Here is a 16,120-nt window from a genome sequence, read left to right as displayed (position 1 = left end):
TAGCAACTGTTCATCCCCAGCTCTCCATCAAACTTGTGGACATGATGAGCATCAGATGCTCTAATCCAGGACACTACTCCCCCTTCCACCCCTACCTCTGCCCTTTAGGGACAACTGTAACTTCACTTTGGAAGTCTTCACAGCAGGTCCAAGGACCCTGAGACTTTATTTTACAACTGGCCTCAGGATCTCTTACTTCTGAAATTTTAGTTCAACAAATATTCATTGGGAACTTATTGTGTGCCAGCTGTATGCTTAATGTGGGGTCAGGCAGCCAGGAGCTGGCCTTCAGGACTCTAGCAGTAAGAAGAATGTTATCTATTCTGTACCTGCATTGTCTGGCATGTGACCACCAGATACAAGTGTCTCCAGAGCACTTAAAATGTGGTTAATGCAACAGGGAAGCTGAGTTGTCCATTTGATTTAATTTCAATTTATGTTGCTGCATGCAGTCAGTGCTACTGTTGTGTTGGATAGTTCAGGGAAGGAATAAGCAAGCCATACTCTAGAACTCTATTCTACCTTCAGCTCCAAAGTCCTACAACAGAAGCCTGGGGACTCCGAGGCTGATGTCACAAAGCATAATCCCCAGGGCAGAAAGGATTGGGAAATTCCTCTTGGAGTTGGGTGCCTAGGAGAGGAGCATTCAAGGAGGGAAATAATGCTGCAGGTGAGTGGAGATGTTAATAGGGCAGGAATGGAAGGACAGACAGTGCTCTGTAGTCACAGTAGGCTTTGGAGTCCCCTTAGTATTTTAGGAACCTCAACCGGGGGAAAACTGGATCCTTGGCCATGCCATGGGAAAGTATTTCAGGACAAGCCAATATAAAGCAGGATTAGAGTTTACTAAAAGTATAATGACACTTAGGGAAATAATAATTCACACCAGAGTGTGTATGTGGACTTATCAAGAAGAATTGCATTTCAGTGTCTCAGCATTAGCCATTTGTGACATCTTGGTGGCTCTGAAGTTACATCTCACACTCTCACACGGTGTGAGAGAATCTCCTCCTCTGTCTGTCTAATAAGTAACTGTTGAGGGATATTTGATCTAACTGTGAAGCTCTGAGACTGTGTTAATAAACTTAACCTTGGATCAAGGGGCAGAGCCAGCAACAAGTTTACAAGAATTAACTACAGAGAGCATGGAGGACCCAGCAATACAGATAGAGAGACACAGGAAGGCGTAGGGAGGGACTTAGAGATTCTCAGTCTTTTTTATTTGGGATGGTGTGGAGAGCCTCTCTTTCTTGATGAATCTCCAGCCAAAAAGAAAGGTCAGTGGTTGCTTCTTGGCTTCTCTGATTCAGCAGGTTTTCACCCCAAAATCTGACTCTCAAGTCTTTATTGGCAAATAGAACAACTTAGATAAAAACAACATTTGGCAGACCAAGCTGGTGCTGGCAGGACAGAAATCCCACCAGGCTGCAGTCTGGGAAGCAGGGTGCTGACTGAAGGCCACAAAGTGCAGATGGTAGTTAAAATATCAGTAGCTCCAGGTGCAGCCACTAAGCAGACAGAAAAACAGTATTTGGCACCCAATATGGGGCTGTTTAACATTCCTTGTGGCAAGACCCTCCACTGGGATCTTCTAACAGGTTGAAAATTATTATAATGGGCATCATAAATATAAATTTTTCTCTATTCTGTTCTTGTAAAGATATAGTAAAAAAAAAGAAGTCTTTTAAATCAATCACTATAATAGATCATCCCTTTGGTAATAAAGAAGGCAAAGGAACCCCAATTGTAAAGAACCCATTGGCTGGATCACATTAATAGCTTTCAAATCTGTTTCCATTTTCTAATAACAAATATGGAATTCTGAGGACTAGTTGATTCTTCAATATGTTGAGCATTTAGCTGCTCCTGTACCAGCTGTTCTAGTGCCTATAATTTTTCTCATGTCAAAGGCCATTGTTCCACCCACACCGGTTTGTCAGTTAACCATTTTAAAGGTAGGGCTGTTGGTACCTTTGGAAGACCAACAGCTAGCTGTTGTGCCCTGCTTATGCACAACCTGAGTGGTAAGTGACTATTCTTGATAATATGTTTTTAATATTTCTCTCAGAAGTATTCTTTATTTTATAGTTTGTTTCTGAGATTGGGGGAATGCTAAGCTGTGTTTTCCACTGATGCAACAAATCATGTCCCCATAAATTCACTGCTATGTCAACCACATATGGCTTTAATTTTCCTATCTGTCCTTCTGTCCCTATATACATACTCAGTCCATCTTGGACTTTGTTTTAAATGAAATAAAGTTCCAATTCCTAGAAGTTGAACATTTATCTCCTGAAGAGGCCAATCCGGATGCCAAGATTTTGGTGAAATTATTCTTACATCCATGCCTGTGTTCAATAAACCTTCAATTCAATGCCACTTATATTTTTAGTTTTGGTCTCTGATCAGTTTAAATTTGTCAAAATATCTGTTTTATGGTCTCTCCTGAATTTTTTGTTCTATCTACTGAAGCTGTTCTGTTCTTGATCACATCCAGAGCAGTATGGTTTTTAACAATAGGCATTAATTCTTTTAATTGCTCTGTGTATTAGTTTCTCCAAATAACATTATAAGCAAGCCTTGTGGGATTATAACCTGAGATAAAACTATGGCTGCACAGAAGAGTTAGGAGATGTCTATTTAGGGCAACAGAGGTGAAAGACTTAGACAATTTATAGTTGGCAAAGAAGAAAGAGCTTCAGCAAGTGTTGTTAAAGTTATGTTGGAACTCTTTCTTTTTAAAAATGATATTTATTTTAATTGTACAAGTTTTTTGCCTGCACACATGTCTATGCACCACATGTGCCTTGCCCACAGAGGTCAGAAGAGGGCATCAGAACCCCTAGAACTGGAGTTATGGATGGTTGTGAGCCACCATGTAGGTGCTGGGAACTGAACCTCAGTCCTCCACAAGAGCAACAAATGCTCTTAACCACTGAGCCATCTCTCCAGAATCTGTGTTGGAATTCTTGATTCTTAGCAGGTGATATGATTTTAATGTGCCCATGGGGACTGCATCAGAGTCTCACCTTCAGTTAATTTTCCACTTCCTATATACACTAACACTCCTCCAAGACCAATTGTAGATTCAGGCTGCTTGGCCAGAATTGAGCCAAGTGTAAGGGCTGGGTCAAGCTATAGAACAGGACCAACAACATCAACAGCAACACAAAGCTGAACTGAAGTCCCTGGAGCAGCTGATAGTTCTCTGTTAATTCCTTCTCTCTCTCTCTCTCTTTCTCTCTCTCTCTCTCTCTCTCTCTCTCTCTCTCTCTCTCTCTCACACACACACACACACACACACACACACACACACACACACACACACACACCGTGTGTGGTGGTGGTCAGTGACAGGTAGGTAAGGCCATTGCCTTGCAGTGTGTCCTCTTTTTATGGGTCCAGGTGAGCATGTTGTACCTGTTCCTTGGGGTCTGATGTGTCTGATAACTTCTTGAACCTGACTGTAGATGTAACCAACCATCTTATTAAATAAGAAACACAGAACCAATGCAAAGAAGAAAGCCAAGAGATCAGAGCTAAGAGCCTTACTGCCTGCTGCAACTAGCCTCTTCAGCCAAGAGACCTCTCTGAAAAGGACCTACTTCCTGTGTTTGTCTTTATATAGTCTTTCTGTTCTGCCTTCTTTGGGTTTGGTTGTAAACCCAAACACATGACTGCCTCGTCACTGCCTGTCTGTAGAGACTTCCAGGTCTTCTATGGTTGGTATTGAAATTAAAGGTGTGTGTCTCCAATGCTGGCTGTATCCTTGAACACACAGAGATCTACCTAGCTCTGCCTACCAAGTGCTGGGATTAAAGGCATGCACCACCACGCTCTTGCTATGGCTCTAATAGCTCTGACCCCCCGGGCAACTTTATTTATTAACATACAATTAAAATCACATTTCAGCACAAATAAAATACCACCATACCCGACTTTTCTGATTTTAACATATCCATGTGCATAGAGTGCCAATTTAGTTTGGCAATGTATGGGGCAGCACCTTTTTACTTCCAGAACAGGTTATTTGATCTATCTGTGCCTTGTGGGTGGCGACAGACAGATGGTGCTGTTTACTTGGTCATCAAGGTGCAGTCATCCTAACATTTAAATTCAAAAATGGAGTCAAATGCTGTTTGTAAGATGGAGTCTCTTTGGGCAAGGCACAGCCTTAAAGCCAACTTTTACTCAATATGGAGTAACTGAGGGGAGTCCGTAGCTAGGTGGTAACATGGGAGAAGTTGCTTTATCCCAAACCATGCTTAAAGGGGCGTTGGTTATATATGATAGGGTAACTAACTGTTGGAGCAGTAAGCCCCCTATTCTTCCCCTTGATGCCAAGGACAGGCATCCCATCCAACACTGAGCAGAATGTCCCTCTCCCTGCATGACCCTCCCACGTACACCTACTCCCATCAGCACAAAGACGGCAAAAGGATTTTTAGATCCTTTCATATTGCATGCTCCCACTTCACTTTTTAAAATATCTCCAGTAGCGAGGGTAGACGAAACAGAGTTCGTTCCTTGGCCAAGACTGCTTCTCAGAAACATTCCTAGACTCTGGTTCATTTAATCTACAGTGGATTTAATTCCATCTGGACATCCTCAGGAAGCCTGTGCATTTTTGAACCTTTGAAAATAATGTAAAGAAGGAACAGAATGGGCAAGAAATTCACTTATATGCACCCCTCCTGCATGCCCCAGCTCCCTCACGTGTACGCGCACACGCGTGCGCGCGCGCACACACACGCACACACAGAATACAAGTACTGTGCCTTCTTCACAGCTTTGCCCAGGAGCCATTCCTGCCTCCTGCAGTGCATGTGTCCTATGAGCTTTAGCATCTTTAGAATCTATTTTCATTCTAAAAGAATTTATTTTGCTTTAAAATGTTTACATGTTGGTTTGGGGGTGGCTGGGGGATGCCTCATGGTTTAAGAACACTGCCCGCTCTTCCAGAAGACCTGGGTTCAGTTCCCAGCAGCCACATGGTGGCTTTACTGTCTGTAACTCCAGTCCCAAGGAGTTTGACACCTTCTTCTGGCCTCTATGGGTACCAGCCACATATATGGTTCATGAACATACATGCAACAAGATATGCGTGCATATAAAATAAAAATAATAAACTGCTTTTAAAATGTCAACTGGAAATCTCTATTAATTAATCTAATTAATTAGAGGCCACCTTCAATCTTACCTAGTGTAACTGAGGATAGCCTTGAATTTATCCTCCTGCCTCTACCTCCCAAGTGCTGGGGTTACAAGTGTACACCACCATATCTGGTTTTATGCAGCACTGGAGAGCAAACCCAGGGCTTCAGACATGCTAATCCAGCACTCTGACAACTGAGCTACTTTCCCAGCCTCTTGGAAAGCTCTTGATAGCAGAAATAATAGGATTCTGGGGAAGTGCAACTGTCGCAAGCCCAGGCCTCCCTGGAAGCACTAGCTAACCTGGGTTCTTCAGGGCAGTGTTGATAAGCCAGCACAGCAGATCAAGGGCATTACTTTGGGCTGCCAAGGAGGACTCTGATATTTGTCACCAAGACCACAAAGTCTCAGAATGACAGGCTGTGTCCTGCCTTCTATACAGCCATCTTCTGACACCATGTAGCTCCAGGAAGTCTTTTTGCCCAGCTCTGACTAAATTGAAAAGTCACCATCTATAGTTGCATATAGTTCTAAGTCCCCCTTGTAAAATCAGGAGCAGATCGTGTGAGTGATGCTTTCCACTCCTTGGAGGTGCCCAATGCTGTTATTCTGGGGTCTCGCTTCAGGGCCAACAAGACTATTAGATGACAGAATTCCATCACTGGGCTCATCTCTGAGCTCTTCTACGGGAAAATGGATTCTGTAAAGGGCTCAGCCTGCACCTGGGCAGGTAACCAGAACTCCTGGGCAGTGCCTATGGGAAAACAGGTCCTCCCACTCACATTAGCACCTGCAAGAACAGCATGAAAAAAGCCAAAGGAGGAGCTTGAGAAATGCCTTGGTGGTTAAGAGCATGTACTTGCAGAACACTCACGTTTGGCTCCCAACTCCCATGTCAGGTGGCTCACAATCACCTGTAACTCCAGCTCCCAGGGATCCTACACCTTATCCTGGACCCATCAAGCACCTGTATGTGTGTGTGCATACTAATACACACACACACAGAGAGAGAGAGAGAGAGAGAGAGAGAGAGAGAGAGAGAGAGAGAGAGAGAGAGAGAGAGAGAGAGAGAGAGAGAGAGAGAGAATGTGCTGGCATTGCTCAAAGGAGACTGGAGGAAGGAAGAAGCAGATGGTGGAGTGGAAGATGGAAGAAAGGCATGCTTAAAACTTCAAGAACACACCCATCCTGCGTCCACACTGTCCCAAGTTATATGGAGTATGGCTAGAGAGGGAATGCTGAGCATCAAGGCTCCATAGAGTTCTCTGAACCCCCATCTCCACCTGCACAATGGATACAGTAGTGACATTCCTCTTGGATTTGTTGTAATATTCACTAGGAAGAGACTGTGTGAGCCAGTATGAGGGGCTCAGTTCATAAAGGGCAGTTATTACTGAAGGAAACCTAGGGGAGGTAGAAGGAGGAACTGGCAGCTGTGAGACTCAAGGGCAAGGATGCTCTCAGGCAGGAAGGTAGAAAGGAGAGTCAAGATTACCCAGAGCGGGACATAAGAGGATCCGGCGATGAAGAAGGGTTGTAGACACAACCTTAGTGGTAAGGCTCCTTCTTCTTCACCAGAAGCTGCGGATGCATGCCAACTGGATCAACTGGGTGAGAATCCAGTTCTGTGTGGAACTCAAGGGTGTCCCCAAGAGTCGCTTTTCCTACTAGTTTGTCAATGCCATAGAACACATGACAACCTCTTCCAAGGCTTTGCTAACACCCTTAGGGTCTCTTTATAAGCATCACAATGAATTCTCTCCTGACCATCTCTTTGAACAACAAGCATTTACTTTCTTGAACCTCTCTCCAGTTTGACTCCCAGAAACATTTCCATTGCTCTGTGTCAACAAATATAATACAAACTATTTTATAAAATCCACCTCTTACAGAATTCTCAAGGTCAACAACATCAACAATTCTGGACTGTGCTTTTACTTATTTTTTGACAAAAGTGTGTTGAACTACCAAGTCTTTCGTTCAGCTTAAATTTCAGTGAGTGATTGATCTTTGCCAACACCCCGTAACCTTATAAAAGGTGGTTCAAATTTTGCATTCTCCAAGATGACCTTGAAGTAAGCATCTGTTCATCAGTTGTAAAAGTGTTTCTCTGACATGAATCCCTGAGAATGAAGCTGATAAGTACTTACGTGTCACAGAACTATAACCCGAAGAAGGGAGGGCATCCTGGCACATGTCACAATGTGTATAAACCATGAAGACATAAAACCAAGTGAAATAAATCAGACACACACAGACAGAAACTGAAGGGTCCCACTTGTGTGAAGCATCTAGAGTAGGCTTCCAGGGCCTGGGGAGATGGGAAAAGGGGAGTTGGTGTCAATGGGTGATTCCAGTTATAGGTCTGTAAGTTCTGGAGGTAGGTTGTATGGCAATGTGCATATACTCAACACTACTGAACTGCATGCTTAAAACAAAACAGTAAATCTTAGGGTTATATGAATTTTGCCACAATCAAAACTTTATTTTGAGTTGGAGAGATGACTCAATAAGTGCTTGTCTCTTAACAAATGCAAAGATCTGAGTTTGATCCCCAGAATTTATATGAAATTAAACCTGGGCATGGCACACATTTGTAATCCCACCATCAGGGAGGCAATGACAGGTAAATTCCTGGGGCTCAATGGCTAGCCAGCCTAGCTGAATAGGGAAACCAGTGAGCTTCAGGTAAAAGTGAGAAACCTTGTCCCAAAAAGACAAAGTGGATGGCTCCTGAGAAATGATAGCTGAGGTTTCCATTTGGCCTACATGTGCATTCACATATACACAAACATATGTATACACATGTACATATATAAAGATGAAACCACACATACATACATACACACACACACACACACACACACAGGTACCTGCACACACACATACATAAAAAATTAATTTCTTGCAAAGAACAAAAAGAGTGCTGGGTCTGAAAGTAAATCCATGTTTATTTTGGTAGATACTTTCACAGTTTTCATTCCCGTGCAGTGGATAAGAGGGCCCTTCTCCCACAGCCTCCCAACATGGGCCTGGTCAGTCTTCTCCCAGTTATGGCTTGGTGATGGCAAATGAAGGGGAAAAGAACAGAAACCAACATACTTCACTCGAAGTGGAACAAAAGAATATTCCTCCTCCAGGCCCCATGCAGATCCTCCAGACGGTGCATCTGGGTGGTGGCTTTCCGCAGGGTGGGTGGAGATCTCCATGGACGCCTCCAGAACTCCAGAATTACTTGTGTTCTCTTCCCCCATCTCACTCCCTAACCTTAAAAATGATGACTCCCAAAAATCACAGACTGACCTACATATCTTCCTGAAACAGCTGGCCTGCAGAATCACTAAAACTAAAGTTAAAAATAGTCTCTGGCTCTAAAAGAAGGATGGGCCCTTGGTAACAAAGCCATCTTACAAATGTTCCCCTCTCAACAAAGGGCACACAAAAGCTGACCCAGCTTTGTCCTTCGAGCTCGTCCTTGCTTGTGAGCGCCCCTCCCTGCTCTGGAGACAAATCCCTACTTGGAACCATTTCAGATTCTTGGTTCATCTATGGAAGGTGGGCAAGGAGGAAAAGGCATTTACAGCCAGACTAGAAGCTGGGTCACTATTTCCATGTTACAATACCCATCTGGACTCGAGAGTTAAAATGAGTTGTCTGGATTCACACAGAGTACAGAAAGCCACGTTTTCATTGTAGGTGTCACTCCACATACTGCAGTGGCTGCAACCCACTCCTCTGCTGCAGCCAAGGTCCCAACAGAGACTCAGGTCACAAGTGTGCATGCCCCAAGCAGAGAGCAGAATTCTAAACAAGGTTGGAGTCCTGCAGGACCCAGATGCACCTCTAAATAGCTCACCTAAAGAATGTCCAGCAGGATGGTAGAGCTGAAGCAGGGGTGGAGTGGGAGAGCAATGAAAGAGATATCTTGATAGAGGGAGACTTCATGGGGATAGGGAGAAACCAGGTGCTGGGAAGTTCCCAGGAATCCACAAGGATGACTCCAGCTTAGACGACTAGCAATAGTGGAGAGAGTGCCTGAACTGGCTTACTCCAGTAATCAGATCAGTGAATACCCTAACTGTCATCATAGATCCTTCATCCAGTGACTGATGGAAGCAGATGCAGAGATCCACAGCCAAGCACCCGGTCAAGCTCCCAGGAGTCAAGTTGAAGAGAGAGAAGAGGGATTCTGTGAGCAAGGGGCATCAAGATCATGATGGGGAAACCTATAGAGACAAGCAAACCAAACTAGTGGGACTCATGAACTTTAGCTGTGGAGCCTCCGTGGGACTGGACTAGGCCTTCTGCATAAGCAAGACAGTTGTGTAGCTTGATCTGCTTAAGGGGCCCCCTGACAGTAGGATCAGGATCCATCCCTGGTGCATGAGCCGGCTTTTTGGAGCCCACTACCTATGGTGGGACACCTTGCACAGCCTTGAGACAGGGGGAGGGGCTTGGACCTGCCTCTACTGAATGTACCAGGCTCTGCTGACTCCCCATGGGAGGCCTTACCTTCTTATAGGAGGTAATGGGAGTGGGTTGGAGGGGAAGAGGCTGGAGGGACGAGAGGAGGGAAGAGGGGGATCTGTGATTGGTATGTAAAATGAATAAAAAAATTTCTTAATAAAAAAAAAAGAATGCTTTGTATTGCTGGGGAGATGGCTCAGCAGGTAAAGCACTGTGTGAGGACCTGAGTTCTCAATTCCAAAACCTACAGAAAAATATGGGTGCAGTAGCACACACATCTGTAATCTACATAGAGCTCCTATGAAAAGTCAGGAGGCAAAGGAGAATCCCTGGAAACTTGAGGGCCAGACAGCCTACAGAATGTAGCAGGTAAGAATGACCCTGTCTCAAACAAGGTGGATGATGAGTACAGGCAACCGTCATTGTCCTCCACACACTTGCTGGCACAAAGGTGCACACACACACACACACACACACACACACACACACACACACACACACACACACATCCTAGGTGCCTTGCTGCCTGATGGCTTCTCCTTCCACCTGAGTTAAGAAGAGCCTTTTTGAAAGCATCTTCAACAAATGGTGCTGGCATAACTGGATATCAACGTGTAGAATGCTGCAAATAGATCCATATCTGTCACTGTGCACAAAACTTAAGTCCAAGTGGATCAAGGACCTCAACATAAATCCAGCTACTCTGAACCTGCTAGAAGAGAAAGTAGGAAGTAGTCTTGAACGTATTGGCATAGGAGATCACTTCCTAAATATAACACCAGTGGCACAGACACTGAGACAAACAATCAATCAATGGGACCTCTTGAAACTGAGAAGCTTTTGTAGAGCAAAGGATACGGTCAACAAGGCAAAGCAACAGCCTACAGAATGGGAAAAGATCTTCACCAACCCCACATGTGACAAAGGACTGATATCCAGAATATATAAGGAACTCAAGAAATTAGACATCAAAACGAACAACAGTCTAATTGAGAAATGGGCTTTAGAACTAAACAGAGAATTCTCAATAGAGGAAACTCAAATGGCTGAAAGACATTTAAGGAATTGCTCAACATCCCTAATCATCAGGGAAATGCAAATCAAAACAACTCTGAGATACCACCTTACGCCTGTCAGAATGGCTAAGATAAAAAACACTGAAGACACTTTATGCTGGAGAGGATGTGGAACTAGGGGAACTCTCCTCCACTGCTGGTGGGAATGCAAGCTTGTACAACCACTTTGGAAATCAATATGGCACTTTCTTAGAAAATTGGGAATCAATCTCCCCCAAGATCCAGCTATACCACTCCTGGGCATATACCCAAGAAATGCTCAATCATACCACAAGAGCACTTGCTCAGCTATGTTCATATCAGCATTGTTTGTAATAGCCAAAACCTGGAAACAACCTAGATGCCCTTCAACTGAAGAATGGATGAATAAATTGTGGCACATATACACAATGGAATACTACTCAGCAGAGAAAAACAATGACATCATGAGGTTTGTAGGCAAATGGATGGATCTAGAAAAAATCATCCTGAGTGAGGTAACCCAGACTCAGAAAGACAAATATGGTATGTATAAACTCATAGGAAGATGCTAGATGTGGAACAAGGATGACTGGACTGCTACTCACATCACCAGTGAGGCTACCTGGAAAACGGGACCCCAATAAAGACACGGAGAAATGGATGAGATCTACATGAACAGCCTGGACATGAGTGGGAGCAATGAATGGCATGGGTGGAGGGAAAGAGAGCGGGAGATCCTAGCTGGATCAAGAAAAGAGAGGGAGAACAAGGAATAGGAGACCATGGTAAATGAAGACCACATGAGAAAAGGAAGAAACAAAGAGCTAAAGAGGCCCACAGAAATCCACAAAGATACCCCCACAAAAGACTGCTGGCAATGGTCGAGAGACAGCCGGAACTGACCTACTCTGGTGATGGGATGGCCAAACACCCTAATAGTTGTGCCATAAACCCCATCCAAGGACTGAGGAATCTGGATGCAGACATCCACGGCTAGGCCCCTGGTGGAGCGCTGGGAGTCTAATTAGTGAGAAAGAGGAGGGTCTATATGAGCGAGAATTGTTGAAACCAAGGTTGGATAAAGCACAGGGACAAATAACAAAATGAATGGAAACACATGAACTATGAACCAAAGGCTGAGGGGCCCCCAACTGGATCAGGCCCTCTGAATAGGTGAGACAGTCGATTGGCTTGATCTGTTTGGGAGGCATCTAGGCAGTGGTACCAGGTCCTGGGCTCGTTGCATGAGTTAGCTGTTTGAAACCTGGGACTTATGCAGGGACGCTTGGCTCAATCTGGGAGGAGGGGACTGGATCTGCCTGGACTGAGTCTATCAGGTTGATCCCAGTCCTCCGGGGAGACCTTGATCTGGAGGAGGTGGGAATGGGGGGTGGGCTGGGGGGAAGAGAAGGGGGGCAGGAAGGGAGAGAACAAGGGAATCTGTGGCTATTATGTAGAACTGAATAGTAATGTAAAAATAAATTTAAAAAATAAGTAAAAAAAAAAGAAAAAGAAAAAGAATAAAACTAAATCAAAAAAAAAAAAAAGCCTTTTCCTAGGGAGGGTGAGTGAGTGGGTGGCCAGGAGGGAGGACCTACTATCTCACTGCCAAAGACCTAGTTTCTCCCTGCAGTGTGGAGTCAAAGTTATCGATGAACTCTTCATCTCTGTGCTGATGGGAATAGGGGCTGCTGAGTGGGAAGATGGCACCTCACCACCCAGCTGGCATTTTGTTCCAGAGGCATAATCTCTGAGGTAGATTTATAGTGACAAGATCAGGCTAAAACCAGTTTCAGCCACCTAGAAAAAAATTCGTATCAGAGACAGGTATCTGCTGCATTAACTTATCCACCCTCCAAATCCTGAACTTGAGGATGACCCCAGGGGACAGAGAACTGTGACAATTATAGATATGGATCCTGGCACACATTAAGGTAGCCTAGGCCCAGATAAGCCTGCTGGGAACAGCTTTGAAAGATGTCTTTCATTTTGAGAGGTGGAGAGGTTAGGGAGAAGAGGAGGGAACTGAGAAAATTTTTGACAATTTCATGACTGAAGAACCTGTGGATTCTGACTCCTCTGGCACAAAAACCCTAAGGAGACTATGCCTGGGGAGAAATGACCCAGAAGAGGGGACACTAGTGCAGCACTGTGCCCCACATCCACAAAAAGAAAACATCCATTGTACTGGCTAGTTTTATGTCTACTTAACACAGCTTGTCATTTGGGAAGAGGAACTCTCAACTGAAAGGAAAATGTCCCCATAAGAATGAACAATAGGCAAGTCTGTAGTACATTTTCTTGACTAATGACTGATGTGGGTGGGCTCAGCTCACTATGGGCAGTGCCACCCCTGAGAAGATCCTAGATGGTATAAGAAAACAGGATGAACAAGCCATAAGAGCAAGCCACTAAGCAGCACTCCACTGTGGCTTCTGCTTCAGTTCCTGCCTGCCTTCAGGTTCCTGCCCTTACTTCTTTCTGTGATGGAGTGTGACCTGAGAGTTCTAAGATGAAATAAATACTTTCCTCCCCCAAGTTGCCTTTGGTCACTGCAATAGAAACACTAAGACACCAGGCACATTCTAGTTTCCAGGAGCCCCTGCCTGCACAGCTTTGAGTCTCTTTCCCTCTGATGTCCTGGGTTGGGGACAGGAGGCAGTAAGTCTGGCTGTTTGGAGAAGAGAGTGCACAGCCAGCCAATGGGTTTGGATGCATGACTGCAATACACACACACACACACACACACACACACACACACACACACACACACACGTGAGGTCTTTCATAATATAGTATGAAGTAGAACAAGGTGAGAGTGGTAGGGGTAGGAAGCCTTCATCTATATTGTTTTCTTTTTAAAATGTTTCAGGGACATGATCTATGTAATTCTGACTGGACTGAAACTTACTATTTAGAACAGGCTGGCCTTGAACTTGTGGCCATCCTCCTGCCTGTGGCTCCCATGTGCTGGGATTACAGGCATGCACTACCACATCCAGCCTCCATCCATACTCTTCCCCAAGCTTCCCCAAATGTTAAGCCTTATGCTGGCTGCCAGAACCAGATCTCCAGAACTAAATGGAAAGGACTGGTGACATTGGTCGAAGGGGCTCACCCATATTTCAAGATGCCCTGCAACTGAGTCTCTGCCTGCACAGCCATCTAGTTGCCAAGAGCCAAGACAGCGAACACTTGACTCCAAGGGAATGTTCTGGGTCCTTCAGTCCCAGGGCCTTAGGGCCTAAGGTGCTGTAGTCCCCAGCAGGCCAGGAAGATATGGGGGAAAGTTAGCCTTCTAACAGCAGGCTGAGTATATAGGTTCCAGTTGGGAGCTCTGTTCTGCCAACCTCTCCTGCTTGGCCTTGAGCACCCCTTTCTTTACATATAAAAAAGCGGGTGTCACTCTGGACTTGAGAGATGTAAGGTTTGGAGTTGGTAGAATAACATTCCTCACAGTATCTTACATGGAACAGGCCCTCACTTTAATTCCCTATTTCTGTATAACAAACTGGCTACTTTAAGCCAGGAGGGACTAATTCTATGATCTGGTGGTGAGGATGGGGGTGCATACATTCAGGCAGAAGGTTCTTCTCTATTCAACTCAGCCAAGGGCACTGACCTAGTCATGCTCAGCAGGCATCTCAACACAAAGAACTTTTTATTCACATGAAAGCATGTGGGACTGACTCCCCTTGGCTTCCACAGGCTCTCCTCATGCTAACCTGGGTCCATCACAGCATGTGTCTCAAGAAATTGAGTCTTCATGAGGTGGCTGAGTTGCCCCAAAGCTGTCAGGCCTTTAACAGGTAAGAGTAGAGGAGTAGAGTTGGCACACTGCTACCTCTGCCATCTTGGCTAAAATTAAATCCTAGATGAGGGGGAATAGACTCCATCTTCAGCTGAGTAGAGTGGTACATGCATACAGAGAAGGAATGAAGGAGAGTGACTATCCTTGGGAGTCTACTTGGCCCTCAACTCTATTCATCTGTCAATATGTGCTTATTCAACTTCTCTCCCCATTCCAGGAAAATAGCTAGGACTTCAGTTCAGGGGCCAAGAGGGTGCCACGGTGTGCTGTGACCAGTACAGCAGACCTATGCTCATATTCAAAGCAATAGAGTGGGTCATGAGAAAACCTCAAGGTTAGGACATGATAGTTCAGCTACAGAGCCTGGAACACAAATGCTCCCACGGCTCCCAGCCTCACATGTGCTCAGCTCCAAAGGAAGATGGTCACCAACTGTCTCAAGACTGTGCCATCTCAGACAGACCTTGTGTCAAGGCAGATGTGACATACTGAAGAGGGTCTTCCTCACTTCTACATTACAGAAGCTGCCTAGTCCTTAAAGTCTCCAGAAGTAAGAAGGGGGCTTCTCAATAAGGACTTGTGTTGAATTTCCACAAGAGGAATGGGGCACAGAACATGATCTGAGTCAAGTTAAGTAAAAGAGACATTTCACACACAAGCAAGATCCATGTGCATACCCTATTATCAGGCCATTAAACCCAAGGATTATGAGAGACTTAGTGCTATAAGCTGGAAACAAAGGAAGTCACAGTCAAAGCCAGTAATGTTTAAAAATATAAACTGAATGCTTCATATAAGGATTGCATAAAATGCAGAAGTTGCTTTGTTAAGATTTTGAGAGAGTGAAGGTTTGGGTCATTTTCCTGGGCAGTAGGATAACCCAGCTGTTTGGCCTGAAGGTCACTTCTGTGAGGGAGGAGTGTAAACCCTACCCACCCATAATCGTCATCCCTTTCATCAGCCCTAGCCCATATGCCCATGCAACAGCAATGACTACAGTGGCCCAGGAAAGCTTACTTTGTCACACTAGAGAAACTGATAGCTGATGTACTCTAGTCACCAATGGGGAACTTCATGACAATCAGGACCTAGGAGGGCAATCATTCTCTCTTTGCACACTACTGATAGCAAGTATACCATGAGCTGTTACCAAGTGAGCTGTGAGCTATGCTCTTGCGGCAGCCACTCTAGACCAGAGTGCCTAGCAAATCTGGGGTTCCTTTTGAACCAAAAGCTTCCACTTGGGAAGCTTAGGCAGGCTGGCTAGGAAAAGGCACCTTCAGTCCTTGTTGAAGAGTTGGATACATCCTTAGAGACTCTTGCACCTGACACCCCTAACTTTGCTCCACCTGCCTTTCCTGTTATAGGATATTCTTGGGTTGCCTTTGTGAAGTAAATTATCATCGTAACTACTGTTTCATGCTGGATCCTTGTGCCCTCCAAGTGTTTGGATTTGGATGTGGGGGGGGGGGATGTTTTGTTTTGTATCCTACAATGGTCTTGGGACCTTGATAAATGCCCACATCCTGTTTTTCCAGGCACACCTGGGACAGCAAAGCTCCTGCCACAGGACTGGGCTCTTGAGCTCAGGTCACTGTTGGTATTCCTGACCCTCCTGCTGACTTCCATTCTCTTCTGGGGACTTTAAAAG

The sequence above is a fragment of the Peromyscus maniculatus genome, chromosome 7 (assembly GCF_049852395.1).
Source record: "Peromyscus maniculatus bairdii isolate BWxNUB_F1_BW_parent chromosome 7, HU_Pman_BW_mat_3.1, whole genome shotgun sequence".
NCBI classification, from domain to species: Eukaryota; Metazoa; Chordata; class Mammalia; order Rodentia; family Cricetidae; genus Peromyscus; species Peromyscus maniculatus.
Note: the sequence above shows the minus strand (reverse complement) of the source record.